This window comes from Mustela nigripes, chromosome 5 (genome assembly GCF_022355385.1).
Source record: "Mustela nigripes isolate SB6536 chromosome 5, MUSNIG.SB6536, whole genome shotgun sequence".
Lineage (NCBI taxonomy): Eukaryota > Metazoa > Chordata > Mammalia > Carnivora > Mustelidae > Mustela > Mustela nigripes.
Window position 1 is genome coordinate 105,389,953 of NC_081561.1, and position 26,770 is coordinate 105,416,722.

The window sequence follows — 26,770 nt, forward strand, 5'->3', positions numbered from 1 at the left end:
GGGGGGGGGGGGGGGGGGGGGGGGGGGGGGGGGGGGGAAGGGGTAGATCTGGAGGCGCAGAAAAGACTATATCAGATTCTTTTCCATCTATTTACAGCATTTTGTGAACAAGGAGAGTGCCAGGGTAATTTCTGATTTCCTTCTTTTCCAAGTGTTGGGTCACTTCTGAGCCCCCACCCAGTCGTTCCTAAACCGTTCTGCTTCCTCCCGTTAACATTTATAATTAGACCTCTTGAAGGAGACCCCCCCCCCCCAAACAGCATTTATAATTCATTATTGCTTAGTAACAAAAACAGCAATAACGGTTAAAAGGTATAAAGAAATCATTTCAGTTTCCGGGGCACCCTAGAATTTCTGGGACGGATCCAGCTGGTAAAACATTTAGGAATTCACATTCCCGATGAGGTTCCACGCCTAAAATTAAAATCCAGTCTGGGTTTCTAACGCTCATTTTGCTTTGGTCAATATCTGCGTTTTCTTTCATTTTGTTTGCGTTCCCTTCTGGGTTTGGTGCTTTCCCCCCGTCTCATTGCCGAAGACAATCTGATTTACAGTTTGACTGAGAGTTGCATTTCTGTTTAGAAGGTGAAACGTCCAAGTCAGTTAGCCAAATTATTCCCCGACGGCTCCAATATTGCGCCAGAGTCCCAGAGTCAGTTATTTTTATGTCTGACTGTATTTCAAATGTGCAGGGTGATAAATAAGACCGGCCTCGAGCTGCAAACTATCTCACTGTGTTGAAGAACAATTGACAAAAATTAACCCAGCCAAAGCGTTGGGGTTTTCGCGAGCCGCTGGAGCATAAATCAGCATCGCCGGCGGCTTCGGGAAGCAGCGCGCTCGGAGCCGCGCGCCCGCAGCATGCCGCGGCGACTTTCAGCAGCCGCTGGGCTCGCCTGGCCCGAGTGAGTGGGCTTGGTCTCGAGGATCCGAGAGGGAACAGGACTCGGTCCCAGGTTCAGAGTCATCCCAGAAGGGACACACTGGCGGAGAAAGGCATGGTTACGCCTTAGCGACCTCCTAATTTACCTTCTCGAATTCTCCAGTGGGGTGGGTGTGTGTGTGTGTGTGTGTGTGTGTGTGTGTGTCTATTTGTGTATGTAAATATCAAAGAAGACTAAGGGAGGCTAACTTGGCAAGGGTGTGTGGCGGGGAGTAACCTCGACTGTGTCTGGATCCCGGAAGAGCTTCTCTGCTCTAGTCACTTGAAAGGCATATTCGTCTTAGCTATTAACAATTAAACTCTTTCTACGGGAAATCAAGGGTGGAGGAAACTCTGCGGAGGCGCCGTAATTGCTCGGGGTCCAGAGCCCGCCTGCGCATTCACTTCCCAGTGCACACGCCCCATTCCAAAACCCCGGCTCCCGCTGAGCCCGCGCCCTCCTCCTCCGAGCGTGGTGGCAGGCCCTGGCGCACCCCGGACCTGTAGGTCAGGAAGGCAGGGGGCGCCCGGAGCAGGCGCCGCCTCCCCTCGCCACCTGTTGGAATGGTGTAGCCGGAGACCTCGTACTGCCGGTGGCGGTGACGCGCGGCTACGGGCGGACTCGCGCTCAGCAGCCAAAGTGAATCCCAGCCGCGGTTTCTGTTGATAAGTGGAAAGAACAACCCTCTTGGTGATAAGTGCACAGTAAGTGCGAACAATCAATAGATCATTTCCTGGGGCGTCTGTTCTGAAAAGGCCCCCGCTGTTCAGTGGCTCCGGGAGTTACTGATTAGCGTGTGTGACCGTGGCCCCGCGGCGCCTCCCCTTGCTAGAGAGAACGGTGCGCAGCCTCGGCCACCGCCCCGCACGGTGTCGGGCTCCTGGGAGGGAACGAATAATAAGGATCACTAAGCCCCTCTGAAACCTCCCCAGACCCTTAAAGCCGCACCACCCTACCCGGGCAGCCTTGGAGGCGAGGAGGATCCCAGGGTGACAGCTATGGCTTGTGTGTCTGTGTGCGTGCGCGCGCGCGAGCGTGCGTGTGTAGCTTCGTCTCAGGCTCTCCGTCTGGGTAACCGCAGTAGAGCCGAGGAGGGAATGGGGGTGGTAGGGGGAGAAGGCGATTCTTGTCTTCTATTTGAATTAAGAATTCAGTTTAAAAACTGGGTTTCGGAGCAAAATGAGAAAAAAACCTAAACGTCCCACCCACTCCCGCAGGGAGCTTTAATTATGGAGCGGGGCTCCAGAAGAAGCCACTCTTTTCGGCAGACCGCGCCCGGGGGTTGGGCGCCCACCGCACTTGCTGGCGAGGGTCTGCAGCCGTGTCCAGAAGAGCCCGGGCCTAGTGGCTCCGAGGCTCCGCGACGCACGCCCCTTCTCGCGCTTCGCCCCGCGGTCACGGGCCCACGCCGACCTCGGCAGCCGCGCCGCCCACCGCTTCCTCACCCCGGGGCGTAAACCCGAAACCACCGGGTCCTGGGGCATCGGCCTGCGTCCTGGCCGGTGGCCCGCCTTTCCGGAACATTCAGGGACGGGCAGGGGGGTGGCGGCAGACCGAGCTGCGCTCCCGACGCGTTGCCGCCTGTATTTGTTTCGTGACCTTGACCACGTCCCAGCCTTAACCTTCTCAAGGTTACAACTGGGATAGTAAACCTTGCGGGGTTCGCCCGCTGGGTGGTGGAGTAATATATTCCGGTGGGGAGGAAGGGGGCTTGGCGGAGAGACTGTCAACTATCCCGCTGTATGTCTGTTTTCAGCCCTCCCCCCAATTTTGAGGTAATTCAGGCCCTGGCCTGCGACCTCCTCCAGGAACGGGGCTCATGGGCGTTTAGGCTCCGAGGAGCCGGCCATACTGCAGGCGGGTAGGCGCAGGCGGAGCGCCAGGTGGGGGCACAGGGCGCCCTTGGCAGCGTCGGCTACATCGCCCCATCCCGGCCCGAGGAGGAGCAGCCTCGCCCCGCACGTCCCGGAGGCTCGGGCCCAGCTTCGGCCCCGCGCCCGGTACTCGGCTCCGAGCTGACCCCGCCACCTCGCCGCCGCGGGCAGCGGCCGCGGAACTCCGCAGCCCCAGGCGGGAGCAGAACCTGGGCGCTGGCCGACGCAACTTAGGCTGAGAGGGAAGTCGCGTACGCTGTGCGGATCTGCGGGGCGCGACGAATGCGACCCCGAGTCGCGCAGGAGACCTAGCCTCAGAGAAGGCATTGGCTTCTGAGTCTGTCAAACCTAAACGGAGAGACTGTAAAGGAAGAAGTCTCCCAACCCTTCGCAAAAATATAAACCATCTGGAAAAGAAAGCATCTACTGGATGGAAGGAGACGATTGCAAATGAAAGGTAATTATAAGGAGGAATCTGAAAGGAAGAGCAGCACATGTTTTCTTTGCACTCAAGTGCAGGTAAACCCTAGTTTTAATTATATAAGGCAACCCTCAAACAGAAGGCTTACGTCTCCCCAAGCCCTGGGGCAGCCAGCAGAGATATCTCAGTCAGCTTCCCATTCCCATGACCTCTTACCAGATATAGGTTAAGAACGCACTTCTCCCCCATGGTCATTGCCATTTAAAAGCCCAGAGTACATCACCTAATAACTTTCTTGACTTCGCTCATTAATAAGATTCTCTTTTGTTTTGTTTTGTTATTGCTGTTTAGAAAGTCATATTTCACAAGTTTTTAAGTAGGTCAGCTGTTTCAAACGGCCCCATCTTGAATCCTCGCAGACCAAAAAATGAATGCAACCTAACCTGTATATGGGGTAGTGATCTAAGACGGTTATGGGCTCTCAGTTGCATAGTGAATTCTGAAAAGACTTCATTTAAAAAAATGAAAAACATTTTGGGGCAGTTACAGTTACATTAGTACATATTGTGGAAGTAAGCTTGCAGTTAGAGAAAAACTATTAGAAACAGCTGTGACGTTAATATTTCAAAACCCAGAGTACTCAGTATGCTCAGTATCTACTTTTCATCGTAATTTTTTCTTGGGCATTCACATAATGCACTACTCTCTGTGTATAATATAAGACACTTGTTTAATAAAGCAAGTGATTGTCTGTGTCAGGGAGATTTGGTCCTCTCTCCCTCTCCCAGTCCATGTGCAGAGCAGATCAAAGACCTGAATTACCTCTCTCTTTCCAAAGACAGCCAGATGGTGTCTTGATTTTCTTCTTCTTCTTCTTCTTCTTTTTTTTTTTTTTTCCGATTCGCTAGCAATAGAATTCAAAGGACTGAAGAATCTGTGTGATGCTACAGATGAAAGCTCTATCCAGGTAACATGTTTTAATTAATATCATGCCTACCTTATCTTATTCCACTTAAGTTTTGAGGAGTCTTGAGAATCCATCTAAGAAATAATATGAAAATGATGAATAAGTGATTAGAACAAGATAACATAGAAATCACAATCTTGGGTCAAGAACAGAAGAAAAAAGAACCCTGAGATGTATGTGGAGTACTAGACACGTATTAAAAAGCAACTTTAAATTTGTCTCTGAGCCTCCTAGGAGCAAAGTGAAACATGGTTCTCATTGAGCACAAGGAGAGATCATAGAAGTTCCTTACAATATGCAAGGTATTTTTCTCCAAGGGGGTGGTGGTGATGGTGATCACAATGATACTTGAACTTTCCATTTGTTGTTTTTTTTTTAAAGATTTTATTTATTTGAGGGGCGCCTGGGTGGCTCAGTGGGTTAAAGCCTCTGCTTTCGGCTCAGGTCATGATCCCAGGGTCCTGGGATCGAGCCCCGCATCAGGCTCTCTGCTCAGCGGGGAACCTGCTTCCTCCTCTCTCTCTGCCTGCTTCTCTGCCTGCTTGTGATCTCTGTCAAATAAATAAATAAAATCTTAAAAAAAAAAAGATTTTATTTATTTGAGAGAGAGAATGAGTGAGAGAGAGAGAGAGAGAGAGAGAGAGCATGAGAAGTGGAGGGTCAGAGGGAGAAGCAGACTTCCTGCTGAGCAGGGAGCCGGATGGGGGACTTGATCCAGGGACTTCAGGATCATGACCTGAGTCGAAGGCAGGTGCTTAACTAACTGAGCCACCCCAGGCACCCCTCAAATTTTCCACTTGTGAGACCAATTACCCCCCCCCCCCCCCACTCAGACACTCGGGATATTTTTATTTTGTTACGGTTAAAATAAAGCTGTTTCTCTATATAGAGGCAGTTTGGTGTCTGGAAGGAACTTGGGAATCAGAAAGACCTGAATTCAGTGCTGGCTTCTGCACTTAGGGTTCTGCTGGAACCCTTGGCAAGGCACTTAATCTCTCTCTCTGAGAGCCTGTGTTCTAGGTTTTATGGAGACAAGTTCTCTGTCCTAGATCCACCAACTAAGATTATCCAGGTAACTGGCCTCTGAGATCTTCTCTTTCTGTCCCTCTTCCTTCTTCCCTCTTTGATCTGCTCAATACCCACGAAACTGTCACACTTCTCCTCCTGCTAAATCTTGCAGGTTGATAATGGGCTAAATATAATCAATCTAGTGTATCTAAGTGTCTGTGTTTTCTGAAGTTAGAAAGTACGGAAATGTACATTATGCGTTTGACCTGCTCTGCTAGATTATAAGCTTGCCAAGCTCATGAACTTCCCCAAGTTGATGCATTGATTGGCTAAATCTAGAACAGCAGGTGATTTGTTTCAGGCAGCCCCTTGACTAAGCTGCCAAGAAGCAGCATGGCACAGCCGGGTGGGCCTATACTCAGATTTGGAAGAAAGGGGCTCAAGGCTTTGTTGGCTCTGTCACTGGCTCTATGAACTTGTGTCATCTTCTAACATCCTTGGCTTTCACCTGAGGTATTTAGATGAAGTACTCTCAATGATGCCACATGACATACTTTATGATTCTAAATCCAACTGCAAGTGATTTCATCTTCCTTTGAATGAGCCCTCACAGCATTTTGTTTCTCTACCTTTTGGACACATAACAGCCTTCTTGACATTAAACTTATTAGGAACTATTCCTTATCTCTCTATCATACCATAAGCCAGCTCCATGGGTGCAGGGACAATGTCTACATCAATGTTTCCAAAAGAGCTATTCCAGTGTTTTGCACCACTATACTCGATAAATAATTTTGCATGAATAAGATCTTCCCTTTATGCATAACATCCACTACTTTGGTGTGAAAGAGGGAAAGCCACACCTTTGGAAGGCCGGTGACCATAGGCCTCCTTCTCTGCCAAGTCCTGCTGTCTTACCTTCATGCCAGCCTGGGTGCACAGGGAGCCTTGTGTTTCTCATTTGTGGGGGGACAGGCCAAATGATCTAGAACAAATATCCAGCCCTTGTCCTTGGCAGAAGCACAGACTGCGGCAGAAGGAAAACAAGCTTTATAATGACAAGAGCGAGAGGCATATGAGGAAAAATTTCTCCTCCTCATGATGAGTGTAGGTAGCGGGTATGGAGCAGTGTGGTAGGCAGCCAGCAATGTGGTCTGCCCGTCCCATGAAGTGGGGTGCAGTAAGGCCTGCCTCTTCCTGTGGCATGATTTTCTTGGCCATGTTTGCCAACTCTCTGAAGCTCTCCCAGGGAACGGGAGGTGGGAAGGAGACTGAGAAGACAGCCACCTTCTGCTATTATGTGTGCATCTGGATTCCTCTTCTGGGTTTAACAGATTCCAGAATATGGCTATAGGCAGAACCAGCAAGCTGTCTTCTAGAACAGTCCTAGTAGGAGAAGGATACAGTAAATTCTCACAGTTTCCTTGAAACTTGCACTGTTTGGATCACTGGGCCTGCAGCCCTGCCCCTTCCTCAGTCCTCAATGTTTACCTTAAACTGGAGCTTCTCCAAGCCACCCTTCACGTGGTGGCCCTCCCAGAGCCTCAGCCTTCCCTAGCTGGCTCAACATTCCTGCTCTTCCACCTTGGAAGTCTGGTGCTTCTGGAACTTCTGCTGCTATTGCTCACTGCTCTCAAGTTACTGATAGGCTCTCCATGGTCATCCCCTCTTCTCATTGCCAGGCTTGGGTACACTCTTGGGTTTTGCACGTTGGAGGCCCTGCTAATGTTTGCCTTCTTATCTCTGTTGAACTGAGCTATCGTGGTCCAGATGACTTGCCTTTTCTTCCTGCTGTGAACTCCCCTTCTTCCTTTTCCAGCCCCACCTCCACACAACAGTGAAAGTCCCTTTTCATGAGTTAGTGCACTCTGGCTATTCCTTCTAAAGGCCTCTTCCTTGACTGGCCAGTCTAAGGGTGCAGAATGGTACTTCCTGTGCACCTCTCCTCTTTTGGGCCTTTGCAGCTGCAAGAAGTCCTCATTTACCCACATATAAAGTCTGGAATCTGTTCCCCTTTGGGCCAGTTAGGTTTCCTTGAGCTCATTTGTGTGCATATTCATCGCCATCCATTTGCGGTGCATTTATTATGTAACCTCACACTTACTTATTTTAGAAAATTTCAACATTCTAGAAGTTGTTTATTAGTCCCAGAAATGAACACTAACTGCAGTCTCAGACAATTCTGAATAACAGTGGGATAAGCCAATACTAGTTTACTTCTCACTTACTTAAGATCCCCATGTGGGTGAGGTGACATCTTTCTTCCAATTGGTGACTCAGGGACCTAGGCTGACCCCTTCTTGTAGCTGTGTCATTTAGAACTTGACTTCCAAGTTTGACGTGCAAAGGAAAGAAAGAATGTGTGGGGAAAGCATACCCATTCTTAATTACCTCAGCCTGGAAATGACTCTTGTGACTTCTGGTCACATTCTGTTGGCTAGAAATCAATCCCATAACACTGTGTACCTGCAGAGGAATCTGGGAAATGTAGTATTTCCTTTTTTTTTTTTTTTTTTTCCAGGAACGTCTATTGATCTCTAAGTAGCTTTTTCTCTGTCACAAGTTTTGAAGGGCATCTCCTTTCTTTTCTGGGCAAGAGAACTTCCAGACTAGTATGCCCCATACTCAAAGGACCAGGAAAATAGAAAACACCTTTTAATCAGGTTATAAACACTAAAGATGAATACCATAGGCCAATATTTGGATTTTGCTCTATGGAGCTAGTTCAAGGACAAAGTTCTCTTTGAGGTCAGGGAGAATTACATACTGTGAAATTGAAACCAGGTATCTGGAGGGAGATGGGGATATAAGGAGCCAAAGGATATCCCTTTATTGTGGAAACAGCCGTATCAGTGTGAAAAGCCCTAAATCCATCTATTACAGATTTCCATAGTCTTTTTATTACCAGAGTTGTTTCCAGTGCCTTGGAACTTGGGAAGGTTTAGCCAACAATCTGTGGTGATATTCCAAAGTCCAGGAATTAATCATGTCTTTTCTGGCCTTTTACTTTTAGGCCTAATCCATACTATCAGCACTCTCCCTTCCTTCTCCATCTTGGTTAACATTTTATTTGTATCTTTAATGATTTAACAGATGTCAAACTTTGTTACGGATTTGACAAGGGCTGACATTGCTCAAATGTCTTTGTCCAGGCCTGGCCCATTTATGAGGGGATAACAGACCACTGATGTCATTGTCATGTGCTTTGATGGAAGTTTTAGTGTCCTAACTCCCCTGTGGAAGGAGTTTTACACTTCTAAAGTGGCTGCAGCCTTCTTGTTAAGTTCTTTTCCCAACACGCTTTTGCATTTTACCTTCTCACTGAACAGTTTTTATAATACCATTTTAGGATATTTGGTTCAACACCACTCAGCTCAAATTTTCCAGATGAGACATATAGTTAAGAGAAGAAAACTTGAAATCTTCAGCTTCTATGGGACATGATGGACATTGTACATTGATCTGTATTTCCAGTCTTTAGAGATTAGAAAAAAAAAACCTTTGTGTTGTCTGTTCTTAGAACAGTTGCATTTATTATAGCCTAACATTATTTTCATTCCTGAACTTATATGTGAGCAGGTCTTAGAAGTTCTGCCAGAACCTTAAAGAAACCCCTTGCTTAGTGAGTATTCACCAGCCATGTTTAAAGTACCGAAGAAAGGTCTAGCCAAAGAGAGGAACTAAATGGAGATCCATCTAATACCAGAGTTACGTTGTGAACTAGGCTGACCACAGAGAAGCCCTGGCCTTCACCTTCAAGAGTTTATAGCCACATGAACTGTGTGAAAAATTAAAAAAAAAAAAAATAATAAGTGCCTTAAAAGGGCAGGAAAAGCATGGTCTGAGGTGAACCAATGAAAATACCTGAAGGAAACATAGGTAGAAGTATTTGGCTGATATTCTTTTAGGTGGAAGTATAAAGTATGTGCAATTAGGAGTCAGGGCCAAGCAAAGGAGTAAGAGTTGGGAGGTTGTTTCTGGTGCAGATCCCTTCACTACTGCTTGTGTGACTTCAGGGCAGGGTGAGGGGGTGGTTCTTTAACTTTTATGAGCCTTCTTTGCCTCAGCTGAAAAATAGAGCACGGTGGCCCCTGGCAAAACCATTAACTGATGGTATGGATCTGATGACACAGCGTATTTGAGAATGCGTTAAAATGGTGAGGTGCTCCTTCAAGTAAGGGCAAAAAGAGACCTTCATTCTGCACTTTCAACTCTCTCTTCTTCATCTGTTCCCCAGCCATCGTGTACACCCAAACTGCGAGGACTCTTTATTGCAGCACAGGAAACAACACTTTTGGGTGGAAGTGGTATGGATGTCATAGTTTTTTGGTGAGCTATTTGGCACCACAAGTATATGTAAAAAGCATAATTTGGGTAAAGACCTTTTTTTCCCTAAAAATTTGCTTCCAGCTGCTGAAATCATTTACTGTGTGAACGGAAACACAATTTAGCTCCAGTAGTATGCGGCACTTGGTGGAGACACTAGATCATTTGTCTAAAAATCAATTTGCCACATTACCAATCGCAGGAAGCCAGCAGGCCTATATCCTTTACCCCGTGGAGGAGCATTGGTAAAGAGACTTTCCACCGGTACAGGTAGAGGCAGGGGCAGACATTCACTTGCAGAAATAGGAAAGGCTGTAGAGTGTGTTTAAAAGGAAGCTCATCCATTCACATCTGAATGTTGAGCTTTAGGGAATTGCTTCAGCATCTGAGATATGACTCACATGGGAAGTTGACAACTGAGTTACTCTATCAAATCACCTATGAAAACTACTGGTGTGAACAATCACCAAAACTAAACTTTAAAAAAAATTCAGCAGTAGCTCAGTGAATTTAACAACTGGGTCAGACCGGTAGAGGGTGACCATCCATTGGTTTAGAAGAAAGTGGGTTGTGTCTGCACTGCTTTCCTCATTGTGTGTGTGTGTGTGAGAGAGAGAGAGAGAAAGAGAGAGAGAGAAAGAACATACTGCAGTCGTGATTTTTAGGCAATGGGGATTTTCAAAGCTGGGTGAAAGTTAAGATCATAGTTTTCAATAGTGTATGCAATTTGGAGCAGGATCCAGAATGGCTTTTAAGGCTAGGACAAGAATGGAGGCAAGTGGTGGGTGTGAATTGGCCCACAGAAGCTAAGTGTGTAGGTTCTATGTCACGAATACTGCGGTCCAAACACAGAGAGGCTGGTCACATTTCAGAAGCACACACAGTAGGTTTAGACCTCTGGTAAGAAGTAGCTCTTGGAGCTTCCCAGTTGGTCAGAAATGGGGGTTGATGGCATCAGTGCCAGCATCTGAGAGCAGTGTAGGACCAAGGCAGTTGATGCTGGATCAGAAGCCAGGAACCTCAAGTTCTGGCCCCTGTGCTTCCTTTAAATTGATGTAGACCAGTGCTTCTCAAATTCTATATGAAGGACTCTTTTTTTTTTTTTTTCCATTTCCAATCCATTTAGGACTGACCCATGATTTGGTGTACATGACATACACTCAGCTTGTGCCACTATGACTTACCAAATTAATGACATGATACTTGTACGGGTCTACATTCAATTCAGCAAGATGACTATATCAATCCTGGGTTTGCACATCTCAGAAATGTCAAAGTGTTATAAATCTTAAAAGTGTTTATTCTTGATTTTGATCATCTCTCTTTTTGAACTAATAAACAGTTTAGGGACTATCACTAGAATAGGTATTTTCAAACTTGTTTTCTACTTTGACATTTTACTGATGCAGATGTGGGAGGTTAACTCATCTTTCACATACTATGGTGCTTCTTTTATGGGTCACGGTTAGAGGATGAGATTGTGAAACTGCATAATGGGCAATGCTTCAGAAAAGAGAAATTTAAAATGCTGGTTAAGAAGACACTGGTTGTCTTGCCACCTCTATTTGTCCTTCCCCTTTGGTGGCAGAACCACAGTCTCTAGCTCTGGAAGAGAAACTGCATTTCCCAGTTCTTTGCCATGAGGAATGGTCATTTGTTAAGTTCTGGGCAGTAGCATGTAAGCAGAGATGGTGTGACATCTCCTGGGAAGCCTGAAAGGGAAAGAACCAGAATATGGACATAATTGCTAGGGCTCCATCATTGCTATATGTATCTGCCTTGGGATTGGAAGCCCACCAAAAGGACAGCTAGAAACTATGTCCCTTTCTTCACGGACTCCATGTGCCACACTGGGCTGTAAGATCAGAATGGGTATATAGGAAAGAAATAAGATTATGTACCTTTTGGTTTTTTTTAGTTTTATTTGCTATTAATTTTTTAAGATTTTATTTATCTGAGAGAGAGGGCATGAGCAAGGGGAGGGGCAGAGGAAGAGGGACATGCAGACTCCCCACTGATTGGGGAGCCTGACCCGCGGCTAGATCCCAGGACCCTGAGATCATGACATGAGCCAAAGTCAGACACTTAACCAACTGAGCCACCCAGTACCCCAATATTCTGTATATTTAAAGACTATTATTTTGATATTTATTTGCTGAACCCAATCCTAAGCAATGTAAGTACAATTTAAAAGTCCTGATATTTTTATTATTTATTTAACAAACATAGCTTACTTTCTGAATTCTTAAGCTGAGAATTTAAAATGTGATTTAATCTTTGTATGATTAATAAGAATCAGAGCACCTGGCTGGTTCGGTAGGTTTAGCCTCTGCCTTCAGCTCAGGTCATGATCCCAGGACTCTAGGATCAAGTCCTGCATTGGGCTCTCTGCTCACCGGTGTGAGCTCTCTGCTCCCTCTGCCTCTCCTCCTGCTCTTGTTCTCTCTCAAACAAATAAATAAAATCTTAAAAACAAAAACAAAAACAAGAATCACCACAAAAAGCTATGAATATATGTGCCAACATCTAGGAGATCACAACTACCTGCTTATTAGGACCGTGTTTATAAGATTGCTTACCTTGTTGGCTCCACCTCTCCCTGCTTTTGATGGGCCTGCATCTAGAAGGTAGAGCAATCTGTTTCACAACTTTTCCTGCCTCCAGATAGCTGCAACATGGAAATCAAACATATTAAAACTGGGTAGATCAATTTATTAATTGATTAAACACTTGCTAATGCGCCGAGCACTGAGCTAGATGCCAGGCATACACCGATAAATCAGTAAAATTCTTGCTCTCGAGTTGTTTAAAATCCAGTGGGACATTGTTAGGGACATCAACAAAGTATTCCAGGAGCATGAAAGAAGGAGCAACTACTTTGTCTGGTGTTGGAGTGGGGCTGTTAGGGGAAGTGGGGAAGGCTTCATGGAGAAGGTGACATTGGACCTGGGTCCTGATGTGGGATACTACCACAGGCAGAAGTGCTGATCAAGTCACTTGTAGGGACGCAGCTCAGGAGAGTCATGGCAGAGTGACTTGGCAGAGCATATTGGGACAGTAGCACAGGGAAGCTGGAACATGTAGCTAGAAAGGGAATCTGAAGCCACATTTAGGAGGACTTCAAATGTTTTATTTGAAGATTTTGGTCTTTGTGGGAAGTTGGAAGCATTGAAGTGTATTATTTGTTTATTTGTGTGATTCTTTTTTGTAATTTTCATTTTAATTAAATTAAATAACATATAATGTGTTATTGATTTCAGAGGTAAAGGTCAGTGATTCATCAGTCTTATTTAACACCCAGTGCTCATTACATCACGTGCCCTCCTTAATGTCCATCCTCCCACCTCCCCACCCCCCAGCAACCCTCAGTTTCCTGTGATTAAGAGTCCCTTATGGTTATTTGTGTGATTCTAAGCTGGATACTCTAATCTTAGGGAAATAAATCAGACAACACTGTGGAAAGATATATTGAAGGGGAAAGAATCATAGGAATCTACTGCAGTTTATTATATACAATGATTATATACTATAATCTACTACAATATCAATGAGAACAGGACTCAAAACACTGGCCATGAGAGAGAGAGATGCTTTTGAGATACGTTTTTAAAGAAACATGAAAACTTGGTGGGTGTTGGTTGTATGTGTGGGATGAGGGAAAGGGAGGAGTCCGTTCCAATGTGGGGAATGATACTGATATTAGATTCAAAAGGAAAATCAATTTTAGAGAGAAGGGTGACTTTAGTGCATCAGAGCATGTTAGGATAATGCCTAAGAGACATCAAAGTTTAATGTTTTTTTCCTCTGCTATCCTTAGCAAATGGTGATGCTCAGTGGTGCTCAGTATAGTGGCTTCTGCACAGTAACGAAAGTATGCTGAATTAATGACTAAAGAATTTGACTACTAGAAAGGTCTAGGGAAGATATAGGGATTTGTAGGAGATAGCAACATCTGTGAGGCTTGAACCTGTGGGAGTTGATGGAATGAATAATCAAAAGCATGAACAGAAGTGAAAAGAGAATTTAGGAACCTTAGGAAATCTTACTAAGGAATAAAGAGGAGAGCTAGTGAAGATATCTCAGAAACAGTGATCAGATAAAAATGTGTTCTAGAAAACAAAATAAGACAGTTTTAAGATTAAGATAGTGGTGATTTCTACTAAGTGTCACCAAAGAGGAAAGTTTCATGAGGACTAAGGTCAACAAATTTGAAATTAAGAATGACAGTGATCATATCGATCAACTTCTACAGAGTTATCTCTGTAGAGCAATTTCTATAGCCACATACCCCCACCTTCATTTCTGATTCAGTTGGTGAGGGATATTTACATTTTTAGCAAGTTTGCAGGTAATACTACTGCTGCCAATCCAAGGCATATCAGAGAGAGAAAACAATTGGATTGTTTGAGGATGAAAGAGAAATCATTTCCTCCTAAACTAAAAGTGTCTGAAAAGTGGGAAAAAAGGGGGGGGGGCATTCTACTCACTAATTAAGACTTCATCACCTCCTGGTGGAGAAGTAACAGAATAGATTTTCCTTAAATATTTGAAGCTGAAGAATTTTTGTCAAGACACGTGGCTTCTTTAAATTTCTGTTTTCTGTTTCGTATATAATAAAAGTAATAATAAACCAACCTCTGTGCATTGTTATTGGGAATAAATGAAATAATATGACAGTGATATGATAGCATTCAGCTCACTGTTTGGTGCTCAAATAAAAAATTGTTGAGTTGGAGCATATACATTATCTTTCCAAAAGCAAGATAGCCCGTAGATACATTAATGTATCTGGTTATAATTAAAATTAACTATACGAATTTCTAGCGGCCCTCCAAAATATATTTCTGTAATTGGCTCTCCATTGCTATCTATAAGTTATAAATAGAGCAAGCATAAGGGGCTTGATGTCTGTTTTCAGGGACAGTGGAATTTAATACTACATACCACAAAACTTTTTCCTTCTTTCTCTTTGACCATGTGCTGTTCCAAAACTTCTGTCTCCCGAAATATTTTCATATGGTCACTTTTTAAAATAAAGCTTTAAGTTAATCATTTAACATTTATTAACTTAAGTGAACTTAAGTGATGAGTGAATATAAATCACTAAAATGTGTTTAGTAAAGACTGTGAAAATCTATATAAATAAAAATTGTGAATGTTTACTGAATAATTTAATAGGAAGCCAAAACAAATACTGTCAATATTCTTCATTAAACAAATGAAGTATTCCTTTAAGTCATACTGTGTTTAAGTAATGAATTCACAAGACCAGGTAAACAAACCAAGATCATGAGAAACAAAATTTAAATATGTCTTATAGATATTCTAAGCTAGTACTTTTCTTTAAGTAGGCAATAGTTATTGAATGTGCTTCTTTTGATTATAGAACAATGATATTTTAAAATTGTATATGCATATTAAGAGAAGGAAAATATCGATGATAATATCAACTTCATATAGTTGTTCTGAAGATTAAATTAAAGGATATTTATAAAATATATACATTACTTGGAACAAAGTAAACATGATAATAACAATGATAAACCTAATAGCTGTTGATATTTTTGTCTGAAGTTATGGTTAAGTCATTACTACATTTGCCTAATTTAATCACTATCACTTTACCATAATACATATATGTATTATCCTTAGCCTCATTTTACAGATGAGGAAAATTAAGACTTAGTGAGGTGAAGTAACATCCTAAGTAACACAACTAGTAAGTAGTGGAACCAGTATTAGAACCCAGAACTTCTAGACTCAGAGCTATCCCCCTCCTACCCATTACCACCACAATATAGCATGTCCATGTGATGGCTGTGTACAGGATGCATGAATCTAATAGAAATGTTAATAAGAGACTAATACTAAATATGTATCCAATGCATTTAATTTGAAGTATTTAATCACAAAGCATGCTTGAAGTTAACCTGAATATAGAAAATGTGTCTAAAAAGAGATGGTGATCATGTAGATAAATGGTAAAACTGGCCAAATAAAATGATACACACATTTATCAAATCATGTATCTGATAAGAGGCTTGTATCAAGAATAGATAAAGAATTCTAATAACTCAATAACAAAAAGACAATCCAATTAAAACTGGGCAAAGAATCCAAACAGACATATAAATGGCCAGTAAGCACAAGAAAAGGTGCCTAATATCATTAGCCATCAGGAAGATGCAAATCAAAAGCACCATAAGATACCATTTCATATTTACTATGATGGCTAGAATCAAAATGTCAGAAAATAACAAGAGATGGTAAGGATGAAAAAAAATTGGAACTTTTGTAAACAGCTGGCGAGAATGTAAAAGAGCACATAGCCACTTTGGAAAAAAATCTGTCAATTCCTTCAATGACTACACAAGAGTTAACATATGACCCAGCAATTCTACTCCTAGATATGTACCAAAGAGAAATGAAAACATAAGTCATCCAGAAACTTGTATACAAATGTTTATAGCAGCATTATAATGGCCAAAAGGTGGCAATAATCCAAATGTTAATTTATTGATGATTGAATAAAAAGGGTAGATCCACACAGTGGAATATCATTTGGCTGTGAAAAGAAATTAAGTTCTGATACCTGCTACAACATGGATGAAACTTGAAAATACCATATTAAGTGAAAGAAGACACACAAAAATTTGTTTCTATACATGAACAATGAACTATCTGAAAAAGAAATTAAAAGTCCATTCATTGTAGTATCAAAAACAATAAAATACTTAGGGATAAATTTAACCAAGGAGGTGAAAAAATAAATAAATTTAACCAAGGAGTTTTGTGTATGCTGAAATCTGAATGATACTGATGAAAGAAATTGAAGAAGACATCAATAAATGGAAGAGTATCCTGTGTTCATGGATTGGAAGAATTGATATTGTTAAAATGTCCATACTACCCAAAACCACCTATAGATTCAATGCATCCTATCAAAATTCCAGTGACACTTCATACATATAATGGAATATTATTCAGCCACAAAAAAGAAGAGGATCCTGCCATTTATGACCACAAGAATGTACCAGGAGGGCATTAAGCTAAGTGATATAAGTTAGATCTAGAAAGAAACATACTGAATAATTTCACTTGTATGTGGAATATAAAAAAGCTGAACTCATAGGAAAAAAGAATAGATTGGTGGTTTACAGGGGCTTGTGGAGTAGGAGAAGTGGGGGAAGTGTTAGTCAAAGGGAACAGACTTCCAGGTATAAAATGAATAAGTTCTGGGGATTTAATGTATAAAATGGTGACTATACTTAACAGTACTATATGGTATACTTGAAAGTTGCAAAGAGAGTAGATCTTAAATATCCTCACTTCTGCCCACACACACAGAGGTAACTATATGAGGTGATTGATGTAATTAACCTTATTGGGGCAATCATTTCATAATATTTACATATATCAAATCATCATGTTGTACACTTTGAACTTACAGAATGTTATATGTCAATATATCTCAGTGAAGCTGGAAAAAAAGAAACCAGTCAAAAAGACCATGTATTACATGCTTCTTTTCATATGAAATGTGCAGAACAGGGGTAACTGTAGTGACTGAAATCAGATTAGTAGTTGACTAGGGTCAGAACGTTGAGGGGTTGGTGACTGGGTAGGGAGATGACAGCTAAGAACATGAGTTTCTTTTTGGACAGATTAAAAGTTTCTAAAATTGACTCTGATGATACTTGCCCATGTTTGTGAATATGCTAAAACACATTGAGTTGTACAATTTATATGGGTGAGCTGTATGCAAACTGTATCTCAGTAAAGTTGTTAAAAAATATTTGAAACACTATTTGTGTAGGTGTATGTATGTGTATATTTAAAAATATGTTGAGCTGGGGCACCTGGGAGGCTCAGTGGGTTAAAGCCTCTGCCTTCGGCTTGGGTCATGATCCCAGATCCTGGGATCCAGCCCTGCATCAGGCTCTCTGCTCAGTGGAGAGCCTGCTTCCTCCTCTCTCTCTCTGCCTGCTTCTCTGCCTACTTTGATCTCTGTCTGTCAAATAAATAAATAAAATTAAAAAAATATGTTGAGAGTAAGTAGACAGCACTAGACAGTGCCAAACATTTGACCACAATATTATTAAAACACTAAATACTGGTAAAATAATTTTTAGAATAACAGGATAGAGTAAAAAACCAAAACCTGATATTTTTACATATAAAACTTAAAATATACTTCAGTCTTACAAGATAATATTTCATAAAGATAATATTTCATTAATTAAGATTTAGAAGAAGAATTCAGAGCCACACTCGAACAAAATAAACTTCAGGTGGAAAGTAGCACTATAAATGGAAAAATGATCAGCAAATATGGTTATTTATCAGATTTTTAGAAAAATAACTGAAAGCAATAGAACTTAAATTAAAAGCAATAGAATAAATAAAATAAAACATAATGCAATAAATTTGATCTTATAAAATGAAACACTTCCTTAAAATAAACAATTCATTCTTTTTATGGCTGAATAATATTTCACTGTGTATTTTTACCACATCCTCTTTATCCATTCATAAATTAGTGAACACTTTGGCACCTTCCATATCCTGGCTACTGTAAATAATGCTACTATAAAGGTAAGGGTGCATGTATCCTTTTGAATTAGTGTTCTTATATTTCTTGGGTAAACACCCAGTAGTATGATGGCTGGATCATAAGGTAGTTCTACTTTTAACTTTTTTTTTTTAAGATTTTATCTATTTATTTGACACAGAGAGATCACAAGTAGGCAGAGAGGCCGGCAGACGGAGAAGCAGGCTCCCTGCGGAGCAGAGAGCCCCATGTGCGGCTCGATCCCAAGACCATGAGATCATGACACGAGCCGAAGGCAGAGACTTAACCCACTGAGTCACCCAGGCACCCCCTACTTTTAACTTTCTGAGGAACTTCACTGTTTCTGCAGTGGCTGCACCAGCTTGCATTCCCACCACCAGTGCACGAGGGTTCCCTTTGCTCCCACGTCCTTGCCAACACCTGCTGTTTCTTACGTTGTTGATGTTAGCCATGCTGAAGAGTTCTTGAGCGAGACTAGAGATGGTACGTAAAACTGAAGAAGTGGATAAGCTCATGTGTGGATGCTGAGCCTAGCAAGCCTGGAGATGGGACCAGAGGGCTGTGAAACCAAAGATGCCAAAGTTGGCTGTGGAACCAGAAATAAGGGCAAAGACAAGAAAGCCAGAAGCAACCATCTGGCTTCATAATCATCTGAGATGATTATGTATATGGAGTACATAGAGCAATAGAAAGAGATTCTCTCTCAACCTTACAACAATCAACACACAACATACACATAAAGTTAACATGAAAAAAATCAGTTTTTATGAAGCTATCACAAATCTGAGATCACAAGGCAACCAATTAATCAAAACCCTAAGGAAACACAGGTACCTCTAAGGAGAGACAGCACAGGGGCAATTAGGGTTCACTAATGCAGATCTTAGCAGACACTGCTCAAGCTGGTAAGAAAAAGTCTGCCAAAATCTTCAACAAATGGCTTAAGGCCAAGTATGGGAAAGCAAAGGATGCCTGGAAACAGAAGAAAACAGTGGAAGTAGCATCACTTTCAGACTGTGCTCCATAGACCTCAAGATGTGCTCCCGGAAACAGTGACAGCCAAGTGAAAGTCCTGATAGAAGCCATCCTGGGGCCTGGGGAAGGGGAAGAGCAGCCACAGTAGAAAGGTCATGAGGACCTGGCTGGGTCCTTCTTTTCTATTTCCTTTCTAAGAAACGGAACTCTGAAGCTGCTAGGGAGGGCAGCAACCCTGATTGCATTTTAGGGTATAGTGAAGACCCATTACAGCTGGTAGAAGGGAATGAAGAAATCTCTCTGAGGGAGGGGCAAGAACACTCCTATCCTAGACCATTACAGAGGTCTTCCACAGCTGGGAGCTGGGTCTTCTTCATCACCAAGAAGACCCCACCCTTGCAATCCAGTGACTCAGCTCGTGCCTAAAACTGAGGCTTAATTTTAGAGCAAAAGTAAACATTTCTCTCAACCCCTAAAATGCAGCTAGTAGCAGTGCACTGCCTGAAGAGGGACACGGGTATGCAGAAAGACCTACCTGAGGTACAGGAACAAAGGAAAGACCTATGGTGAGGTTGAGGAAGAGCCTCTGGCAAACTAGCCACCACCCTAAATACAATGTCCTTCTATGGGAATTTGAAACACATGGTGCACTGAGTTGTGACCTTAGCAACAACATCCTCCACAGCTATTTAAATTTCTGACTAAATTCACTCAACGCCCCCCCAACACTAAAGGCCTAGCAGAAGAAAAGGTATGCCCATTTCCATGCATACGATCTATTTCCTTAGTTTTCAACAGAAACTACAGGGCCCACAAAGAAGTGAGAGAAAAATACAACATGATTTCAAGAGAAAAATAATGGACAGACTAGACTAAGATATAACCAAGATGTTGGAACAATTGGGCAGGAAATTTAAAATGATGAATATGTCAAAGAATCTAGCGGAAAAGGTGATAATATGCATGATAAGATGGGTAAATGATGAGAGAGATGGAAACTAAAAGAACGAAATGGAAATGCTAAGAAAAAAAATCACTTCAAGAGAGATGAAGGATGCCTCCAATGCCTGCTTGAGTCATCAGTAGAATCAATACAGCCATGGGAGAAATCAAGGTACTTGAAGATAGATAGATAAAAATCACCCAAACTGAAAAAGGAGGACAAAGAAGAGGAAAAGAGGAAGCAGAACAGAGCACTTAAGATCTGTGGAACAATAACAAAAGTCTAACATATGTGTAATTGGAATCCCAACAGAGAAGAAAGTGAATAGGACCCAAAATACCTGTTCTTAAGAATAAATAAAGACGAGGGTGCCTGGGTGGCTCAGTCAGTTAAGCATCTGACTTTTAATTTCAGTTCAGATCATGCATGATGTCAGGGTCATGAGATCGAGCCCCAGGTGGGCTCCACGTTCAGCGGGGAGTCTGCTGGAAATTCTCTCTTTAGAAAGAATATTATTAATATTTTATTAATATTATTGCTAATAATCATATATTAAACAAAACTCTCAGTCAAATGGAGGAATAAACCAAATACATTTTCAAACATTCAGGCTCTGAACAATTTTATTCTGCATATGTTCTTTGTCAGGGAGATATGGAAGAATGTGTTCCATCAAACCAAGAAGCACATCATGAAATAGGGAATACTGAATCCAGCTAACAGATCCAATAACAGAGGAAGGGAGGATCCCCTTTTAACCCAGAACAAGAACAGTGCCTAGTAAAGTAACTAGTAAAGATTAGAGCGGGTCAGAAGCCTTTGGGATACAATTCTGGTAGAAAGTGTGATGTGTTTTAATGTATTAAAAGGAGAATTTGACATTTGGGAGCAGATAAGCTCTCTTGAAATAACATTTATACGGTCATAATAATGTAACTGACTATGGATCTAACTAAAATATGATATAAATAGACCACTTGCTTGTATTCTCTCTCTCTTGAATAAATAAATCTTTTTTAAAAAAAGAAATAATGGCCAATAATTTTCCAAAGTTAATCAAAGACTCCAGTTGACAGATCCAAGAAACTCAGAGGATATCAATCAGGTTAAAAACTAATATACTGAGTGCCTGAGTTGTTCAGTCTGTTGAGCCTCCGACTCTATGATTTTGGCTCAGGTCATGATCTCAGGGTTGTGGGATTGAGCCTGGCATTGGGCTTCCCACTCAGTGTTGGATCTGCTTGTCCCTCTCCCTCTGCTCCTCCCTCAACTTGCATGAGCTCGCTCTCTCTCTCTCTCTCAAATAAATAAATATTTTTTAAAAACCCACAAAATACCCCAATATAAATACATTATATTCAAACTACTGGAAACCATGGGCAAAGAGAAAATCTAGGCAGCCAGAGAAAAGAAAGATTATCTACAGAGGAACAAATCTAAGAATAACAGCAGATTTTTATCAGAAACTGCAAATCATGAGGTAAAAAGAGTCATATCTTTAAAATGTTGGAAGAAAAAAAACCTATCAGAATCCTGTACACACACAAATATCTTTAAAATATGAAGAAGAATCAATGACTTTTCCAGAAGACAAAAAATAAGAAAATGTGTTGCCAGAGGTCTGTGCTAAAATAAATCCTAAGGAATGCTATTCAAGCAGAAGGAATGTGACACCAGACAAAAATTTGGATATACATAAAGGAGAGTGCTGTAAATGAAATAAATGACGAAAAATATAATTCACTTTTCTTAATTCCTTTAAGACATAAATGATGGCCTAATGCAAGAACAGTGGCAATATACTATATGTATTATTTAAAAGTATTATATAAAATTAAAATGTATGACAAAAATAACACCAAGGATGGAAGCTTTAGCCAAACAATACTGTTGAGAGTGGACTCTGATTAGCTAAATATCTAAATTTTAAACCCTATGGAAACCATTAAAGCATTTTATACAGAGGTATAAAGAAAAAGTCAATAGTGAAGATGAAAAGGGAATCACAAAAATTGTTCAATTAATATAAAGGAACAGAGAAAAAATGGAAATAAGAACAAATGAAACAAAAAGTGGCTAGTAGGATGGCAGACTATAATCCAACCATAGCAAAGATTGTATAAATATAAGTCATTTAATCATACCAATTAAAATACAGGATTCTCAGATTGGATACAAAGCAAGATTCAGTTCTATGCAGTCTATAAGAAACCTACTTTAAACAGAAAACATAGATTGAGAGTGAAAGAATGAGAAAAGATATACTGCACAAACTCTAATCAAAAGAAAGAGAGTGGGGGCACCTGTGTGGCTCAGTGAGTAGTGCATGCAGCTCTTGATTTCTGTGTCATGAGTTTGAGCCCTATGTTGGGGGTAGAGTTTACTTTAAAAAAAAAAAAAGAAGAAGAAGCTGGAATAGTTATATATACATATATTTTTAAAAAGTGATCTCTACAACAAACTTGGGGCTTGAACTCATGACCATGAATTAAGCAGTTGCATGCTTTACCAGCTAAGCCAGTCAGGCACCCCTGGAGTAGCTATTTAATATCAGAGTAGATTTAAGAACAAGTAATATTATCAGGGATAAAGAGAAATAGTTCTTGATAATAAATTAAGGATCACTTCGTTAAGAGGACATAATAATGATCAATGTTTATATACTCAATAACAAAGCTTCAAAATCCATACAGCAAAAACTGATAAAACTGAAAGAAGAAGTAAACATTTACAATTATAGTTGAAGACTTGACACTTTTCTTTCAATAATTAACATAACAAGTAGGTAGAAAATCAGTAAGGATATAGAACTGAACAATAGTAAAGACTAACTTATCTTAATTGACTTAAAAAAAAAAAACCACTCCATCAACATCAGCAAAATGCAACCAACTACACTTAGAATATTTACCAATATTGACTATATTCTGGATCAAAAATCAAACCTTAAACAGATTTAACAAAATTGACATTAGGCAAATTATGATCTCAGACCATAAAGAATTAACTAGAAATCAGTAACAAAACCAAATTTTTAAAATGATAGTAAATTCTAATCTTTGCTTTGCTTGTTAGGATTTTGTCATTTTACCTCATTCCTACTTCTTTTATATTTTAAAACTATTGGTTGAATAAGGTAGAGTCATCCCCTTTATAATGAGGGAGTCAACAACAGTTGGTTGGAAGGATTCCTTGTGTGGATGGAACAGTCGGTGATCAAGGACAAGCAGTTACATTTGGTCAGATAGAGCAACAGTTCAGATATCCAGACAGAGGAGGAAAGGACTAAAAAGCATCATCAACCAGAGTTCAGAACTAGAAAGTCAGGACTTAAAATGCTAAGACCAAAGCCCATGGCTTTTTAAGGTTAAAAAGCAAGGTCAACCAACAGATCATCTTCAGGCTTAGCAATTGGATTCTGAGGCAGTGATTTAGCATGTGTCCTACTTTTCTTTAGGAAAAAAAAAAAAAAAGTGGTCTCAGAGCTTGGTTTATTTGCCATGCAGCAGTTAATATCATTGGAAGGGAGAGAGTTTGCCTTCTTTTATTATAAATGAAAAGATTAGTGCCTTCTGGAAGTTTTGGTCTTAAAGAATAAACTTTGGGTAGAAGCTTGGACACAATAAATTGCAAGGTAGTGTAAGAGAATTTTGAATAGTGTGTTCTTCTTATGGGCAAAGGGTCAAGTTACCCAGAGCAGCTAATGGGTTGATAAAGAGAAAACTGATCCTTGTGGGTTCTCTTCCTCCAAGTAAGTCTTCCAGTCCCTCTTCCATTTCATTATATGTGAATCACCTGGGATCGCTACCATTAGGAGACATCTAAACATGCTTAGGATCTTATAATGGCTTCCCAGTGTCTGCAGAATAATGTCCAACCTGTGACCTGTACCCCACATTCCCATGCAAACATCTCATCAATGAAGGCATTCTTCACTAATGCCTGTATCACTGTCACACCAAAACTTAACACTTTGTTACAAAGATTGTGCTCATTTAAGCCTCTATATCCTTCTGACCTGCTATTCCCTTTAACTCCTATTCTTTCAACCACTTTTACCCACCAAACTTGTATTTATCTTCAAATTGTTATCAATTGCAAGTTTTCTATGAATGTCATTGCTGCCCCTTTTCCCCAACAGCAATCATTCACCGTTCCTTAGATCTTTGTCCATAACTTATTACACTACATGCTTTTTAGATTTCAGATTTTTATATTCCGTTTGAATTTTTATAAAAGTGAGAAAAGCACATGAGTCAAAGATGCAATAGCTCTACAGGATAGTATGAAAATAGCAATTCACTGTTTTCACTATTTCTAATTCCCCAGTAAAAAAAAAAAAATTCAATTTTGGGGCTGATTACTTTGTACTTGCCTTCATCCTGCTAATTCTTTTTTTTTTTTTTTTTAAGGCATTACCCTTTGTTCTTCAGAGTGGAAGATGAGAAATTAGGTCTCTTTCATACCTCTCCCTTCTCACACTTGCACACTTTACATCTCCACTCCTCAGAATATAGTTATATCATAATTTTAGTTAGATCCATAGTCAGTTACATTATTATGACCATATAAATGTTATTTTAAGTGAGCTTATCTGTTCCTAAATGTCAAATTCTCCTACATTTTCTACCAGATTTGTATCCCAGAGCCTTCTGACCTGCTCTGATCTTTACTAGTTATTCTCTAAGCACTGTTCTTATTCTGGGTTAAAAGAGAACCCTTCCTCCCTCTATTATTGGATCTGTTAGCTGGATTCAGTATTCCCTATTTCATGGTGTGCTTCTTGGTTTGATGGAACACCTTCTTCCATATCTCTCCGACAAAGAACATATGCAGAATAAAATTGTTCAGAGCCTGAATGTTTGAAAATGTATCTGGTTTATTCCTTCATTTAACTGAGAATTTTGCTTAATATATTTCAGACTGGAGGGGCACCTGGTTGGCTCAGTAGTTTAAGCATCCAACTCTTGATTTCCGCTAAAGTCATCATCTCAGGGCCCTGGGGTTGAGCCCAGAACTGGGCCCTCCACTGGTTGTGGAGTCTGCTTGAGATTCTCTTTTCTCTCCCTCTGCCTCTCCCCAGCTCTCTCTCAAATAAATAAATCTTTAAAAAATATATATGTACTTTTATGTATTTCAGAGAGGAAACAAATCTTCCTCGAAATCTGTTATACCCATTGTATCCATTATTTATATCCATTTTCTTCTCTTTTCCATGTCACTCTTGATAAATCTAACTTGTTGATTTTTGATCCTTTGGGTGCAATCTATCTTTTCCCACTGGAAATTCTGTAACGTTTTTATTCCCAGTGTTCTGAAATTTCATGGTTACTTTGGTGTAGGTCTTTTTTTTTTTTTTTTAAATGTTGAACATTAGATTGACTCTTTCAATGGAGAAGGTCTAGTCCTTTAAATATGAAAATTTTTCTTGATTGCTTTATGGATTTTCCCCTTATCTTTATGTGCTTTTTGGGGGATCATTTTCTGAAATTCCTTTTGTGTGATAGTTGAACCTCCTAAACTGACCTTTTAACTTTTTCTCATCTTTTACTTCAGTTAATCCTTATGCTCTACTTTCTTGGAAATTTTCTAAATTTTCTTTTCCATCTCTCCTATGTGATTTTTATTTCTGCTATCATATTTTAATTGCTAAAAGTTCTTTACTTTTTAAAAATTTTTTCAATTTATTTATTTTCAGAAAAACAGTATTCATTATTTTTTCACCACACAAAAAAAGTTCTTTACTTTTTCTCTAAATATTTCTTTTAAAAATCCTTCTGTTTTGGTGTATGAATTAACCATCTCCTATTTATTATTATTATTTTTAAGATTCCATTTATTTATTTGACAGAGAGATCACAAGTAGGCAGACAGGCAGGCAGAGGGAGAGGGGGAAGCAGGCTTCTGGCTGAGCAGAGAGCCCGATGTGGGGCTCGATCCCATGATCCCTGAGATCATGACATGGGCCGAAGACAGAGGCTTAATCCACTGAGGCACCCAGGCACACCCCCATCTCCTATTTCTTATCTTGTTATAGAATAGTAGTTATGTTCTCTGTGACTGTTAATAATAGATTTTTTTTCCTAACGTTTTCATCTCACTGTACTATTTCTTCTAAGATGCTTTTTCCTCCCTGGGTTTACATCTGCTATGGAGGGAATTATGTCCCCCTAAAAATTATATTTTGAAGCATTAATCCCCAATGGGACTGTATTTGGCTTTTAGGTAATTAAGGTTAAATGAGGTCATAAGGGTGGGGCTCTAATCCAATAGAACTGATGTTCTTATAACAAGACATGTCAAGAGAGTTTTACTTTCTCTCTGTGCCATGTGAGGACACAGCTAGTAGGTGACTGTCTGCAAGCCAGGAAGAGAGCTCTCACCAGGAACCGAATTGACTAACACTCTGACCTTAGACTTCCCAGCCTCTAGAACTCTGAAAAATAAATCTCTATTACTTAAACTACCATTTTATGGTATTTTGTTATGGCAGCCAGAGCAGACTAAGACAGCATGTTTCATAACAGAAATTATTCGTGGGTATTTGGTAATCCTTGACTGCTCCAGCACCCAGATATGGTCTAATGGGACTTGATGCTCTGGCTTCCCAAGTAGCTGCATGGAAGGACCTGATAATATATCCAGAAGTGCTGAAAAGTTAACAGCTCTTAGGGCACTCTCTGACCAATGGAAGACAAGAAACAGAAATGAACCAGCAAATAAATTGCTCACTTTTCTCCCTCCTTCCTCTCAATAACAGA

The 26,770-nt window shown here is 40.7% G+C and overlaps 1 long non-coding RNA gene across 2 annotated transcripts in view; it reads left to right on the forward strand.

Moving 5' to 3' along the window:
* Positions 1 to 1,376: 1,376 nt before the first annotated feature.
* Positions 1,377 to 26,770, forward strand: part of LOC132017440 (uncharacterized) — a 71,124-nt gene continuing 45,730 nt past the window's right edge. Inside the window, exon 1 of one of the 2 annotated variants that reach the window (XR_009404279.1) lies at positions 1,377 to 1,627. This is a non-coding gene — a long non-coding RNA (uncharacterized LOC132017440). Of the gene's footprint in view, positions 1,628 to 4,124; positions 4,186 to 26,770 lie in introns of those variants that run through there. The other variant, XR_009404280.1, reaches the window with a different exon arrangement.